Source organism: Oncorhynchus clarkii, chromosome 4, assembly GCF_045791955.1.
Source record: "Oncorhynchus clarkii lewisi isolate Uvic-CL-2024 chromosome 4, UVic_Ocla_1.0, whole genome shotgun sequence".
In the NCBI taxonomy this organism is placed as follows: domain Eukaryota; kingdom Metazoa; phylum Chordata; class Actinopteri; order Salmoniformes; family Salmonidae; genus Oncorhynchus; species Oncorhynchus clarkii.
In genome coordinates, this window is record NC_092150.1 from 77387824 (window position 1) to 77392640 (window position 4817).

Genomic DNA, 4817 nt, shown 5'->3' on the forward strand with positions numbered 1-4817 from the left:
GAAGGTTCCCAAGAACACAGTGGCCTCCATCATTCTTAAATTAAAGAAGTTTGGAACCACTAAGACTCTTCCTAGAGATGGCCGCCCGGCGAAACTGAGCATTCTGGGGAGAAGGGCCTTGGTCAGGGAAGTGACCAAGAACCCGATGGTCACTGACAGAGCTCCAGAGTTCCTCTGTGGAGATGGGAGAACCTTCCAGAAGGGCAACCATCTCTGCAGCACTGCACCAAAGCAGGCTTTTTTTAGTTCAAATTCAAACTTCAAATTCAGGGCCTCTTTGCTTGACATCATGGAAAAATCCAAAGAAATCAGCCAAGACCTCAGACAAAAAATTGTAGACCTCCACAAGTCTGGTTCATCCTTGGGAGCAATTTCCATATGCCTGAAGTTACCACGTTCATCTCTACAAACAATAGTACGCAAGTATAAACACCATGGGACCACGCAGCCGTCATACCGCTCAGGAAGGAGACACGTTCTGTCTCCTAGAGGTGAATGTACTTTGGTGTGAAAAGTGCATATCAATCCCAGAACAACAGCAAAGGACCTTGTGAAGATGCTGGAGGAAACAGGCACAAAAGTATCTATATCCACAGTAAAACGAGTCCTATATCGACATAACCTGAAAGGCCGCTCAGCAAGGAAGAAGCCACTGCTCCAAAACCGCCATAGAAAAAGCCAGACTACGGTTTGCAACTGCACAAGATGACGAAGATCGTACTTTTTGGAGAAATGTCCTCTGGTCTGATGAAACAAAAATAGAACTGTTTGGCCATAATGACCATCGTTATGTTTGGAGAAAAAAGGGGGAGGCTTGCAAGCCGAAGAACACCATCCCAACCTTGAAGCATGGGGGTGGCAGCATTATGTTGTGGGGGTGCTTTGCTGCAGGAGGGACTGGTGCACTTCACAAAATAGATGGCATCATAAGAGGGGAAAATTTTGTGGATATATTGAAGCAACATCTCAAGACATCAGTCAGGAAGTTAAAGCTTGGTCGCAAATGGGTCTTCCAAATGGACATTGACCCCGAGCATACTTCCAATGTTGTGGCAAAATGGCTTAAGGACAACAAAGTCAAGGAATTGGAGTGGCCATCACAAAGCCCTGACCTCAATCCTATAGAAAATTTGTGGGCAGAACTGAAAATGCGTGTGAGAGCAAGGAGGCCTACAAACCTGACTCAGTTACACCAGCTCTGTCAGGAGGAATGGGCCAAATATCACCCAACTTATTGTGGGAAGCTTGTGGAAGGCTACCCGAAACGTTTGACCCAAGTTAAACAATTTAAAGGCAATGCTACCAAATACTAATTGAGTGTACGTAAACTTCTGACCCACTGTGAATGTGATGAAAGAAATAAAAGCTGAAATCATTCTCTCTAATATTATTCTGACATTTCACATTCTTAAAATAAACTGGTGATCCTAACTGACCTAAAACAGGGAGTTTTTACTAGGATTAAATGTCAGGAATCGTGAAAAACTGAGTTTAAATGTATTTGGCTAAGGTGCATGTAAACTTACTACTTCAACTTTAAAAATAAATGTTTTGCCCCACCAAGATTTACATGTTAAAATCACCACTGACTGCAGGATTGATCTGAGCCGTGGTGTTGGAAAACCACATTAGAGGCCGACTTTCAGCTGTCGCAGTTGCACCTCCCCGGACCTCACCCCTCAACTTTCGTCTACTGTTGCTTTAGCCTTTCCACTCACGCGCCCAATACCAACTACTGGGATGTGTGTAGGAAAGGCATGCATAGGAAGTTTCCTAAGTCTAAATTGGCCCCTATGTGAACAGTAAAATGGCAGAGTTTCAAACTTTAAGATTATCTGTCCATAGACTAATCCTCACCCACAAGCAATAAGGGGATGCCTTAAAGCCTGGTATTTTGCTGCCTAAGAAATCCCTCTGTTTGGACAGACAGACCATTATACTTGTTGCAAAATCAAAACAATAGAAATATGCTTCTGCTGTGCTGGCACAAAAATAATTACAGTTTCTCCTGACTGCATCGGACATGCTGAATATGTGTGGGCTGATTACAGTGGGTTTCTCCTGACTGCATCGGACATGCTGAATATGTGTGGGCTGATTACAGTGGGTTTCTCCTGACTGCATCGGACATGCTGAATATGTGTGGGCTGATTACAGTGGGTTTCTCCTGACTGCATCAGACATGCTGAATATGTGTGGGCTGATTACAGTGGGTTTCTCCTGACTGCATCAGACATGCTGAATATGTGTGGGCTGATTACAGTGGGTTTCTCCTGACTGCATCAGACATGCTGAATATGTGTGGGCTGATTACAGTGGGTTTCTCCTGACTGCATCAGACATGCTGAATATGTGTGGGCTGATTGTTTTTTTTTCTCAGCATGTTCATTCTCTTGATTAACCTTTTATTGTCTGTATTTACATTGTCAGCAAGATTACCCTAATGCATGGAAAACAACAATCTACGTTACAATTATAAATGTTTATTTGGTCAGTAGGTCGACAGAGCCATAAGGTCACTTGTGTGATCATAACATTGATGAAGTATGACATCTAGCTGTGAGTAGCTGTCTAGCTTGATAACAGCTGGATGTCAAAATGAATAATGACATCCTAAGTGAGCGAGCTAGATCGATATGTATGTTTATGAATGGGACTACATGTGTTGACCTAGAAGAAATGTCAACATTTTTTAAATGTACAATAACAGATTTTGTGGTTCTTAGGAAGAAGTCACCGATTAGCTTGCTAGCAAGTTTGTCAATTGCAAGTCATGCAACGGCCTGGGTCAACTTCAGAAATGAGTTAAATAGCTATCAACTTTTGTACCCATTTGAATTCACCGAGGTAAAGACAGATTCAAGTTGGATATTCAACAGATTCGCCTGTAGTTTTCCCTACATCCACCAACAGCAGTTAGGGACTGTCAACATAGTGACAAATAAAACATTTCAAATTTCAATAGCTCTTTAACCATTACTCCTAAAACTTTCAAAACTGCTTCTAGCTAACCCGAAGGAAAAGACACACATTGCACACACTTATTTTTAGTCGATTTACATCTCGCACTATTTAAATTAGTTTTTAGTTTTTGAATTTTTGAATTTCAATAGGTCTTTGGTCATGTGACTTACTGTTGTTCACACAGTGGGCCTACACATTGCACACCCTTTAGTCTGTCCATTTTCATCTCGTACAATTTGACATGAATTTTCAATGTTTTTCAATGTTTCTAATTTCAATAGCTCCTTGGTGATGTACTGATCTTGGTATCCGCATTGGATTACAGCTGTGGAAGTTAAATGGTGATTTCACTTTTTTGAAACAAGGTTCAGAATGTCCACTGACTACCCTTGTATATTGCACACCCTTTAGTCTGTCCATTTTCATCTCATACAATTTGACATGAATTTTCAATGTTTTTCAATGTTTCTAATTTCAATGGCTATTTGGTCATATGACCTACTGACCTCAAACTACTTCCAGCAGGTGTATCTCACTGATCATCCCTAAAGCCAACACCTCATTTGGCCGCCTTTCGTTCCAGTTCTCTGCTGCCTGTGACTGGAACGAATTGCAAAAATCGCTGAAGTTTGAGACTTTTATCTCCCTCACCAATTTCAAACATCTGCTATCTGAGCAGCAAACCAATCTATCGGTAAATAGCCCACCCAATTTGAAATACCTCATCCCCATACTGTTTTTATTTATTTACTTTTCTGCTCTTTTGCACACCAATATCTCTACCTGTACATGACCATCTGATCATTTATCACTCCAGTGTTAATCTGCAAAACTGTAATTATTCGCCTACCTCCTCATGCCTTTTGCACACAATGTATATAGACTCTCTTTTTTTCTACTGTGTTATTGTCTTGTTAATTGTTTACTCCATGTGTAACTCTGTGTTGTCTGTTCACACTGCTATGCTTTATCTTGGCCAGGTCGCAGTTGCAAATGAGAACTTGTTCTCAACTAGCCTACCTGGTTAAATAAAGGTGAAATAAAAATAAATAAATAGAAAATGTCCACGGACTGGCGGAGACGAGCGCCGCAAGGCATCCAGTGCGTTAACGAGACCGATCCCGGAGAAGCTGGCGAGAGCCCCGGGAGAGTTCTCTTTTATTTGTGACGGGTAGGGTGCCCTGGAATGGGTTCGCCCTGAGAGAGGGGGCCAAACCCTGGAAAGCGTTGCAGTTTTGGCCGCGTCCGGTGACCTCTCCCTGGCCCTTGAAAATCTGGGGAGAGGGTGTACATCTCATGACGTGTCGTACCCATATCTACAGTAGGTCTCCAAGGTGAACAGCATGTTATAACAATGTAGGTAAGGGAAATTGTCAAAAAAGATCCGTAATTTCGGGATAAGGATTGGCTCTAAAGGATGGGTCGGTCGGGCTGGGGTGCGAAGCGGGGCTGGGCTCGAGCCGTGGCTGGGGAAGGAGTCGCTCCATCGCCATCCTCTCGCCACCATTGGAAGTTTGTTGTGCGGCCCATCTCGCGTGACTTTTATTTGAGTCAAGTATCTTTACTTTTTCTCAAGTAAGACAATTGGGTACTTTTTTCACCACTGACAATTAGCTACAACATAGCTAATGGATATAACACAGATTTGGTGACACTCCTGGCTCAAAAGCGAATGTAGGAACCAGGGGGAGGGGGAGTACTGTACATTTGTCTAACATAATCCTGCTAATGGCAGTGTCAAGGTGGAAGTGTGCGCTTCATCCTCCAGAGGGCTCACTTCTGATTGGTGAATGGCTAGTTGGGGTGTGGTCAAAGGGCATATAACTGCATGTTATTGCTTTGGGGCTCTTCTG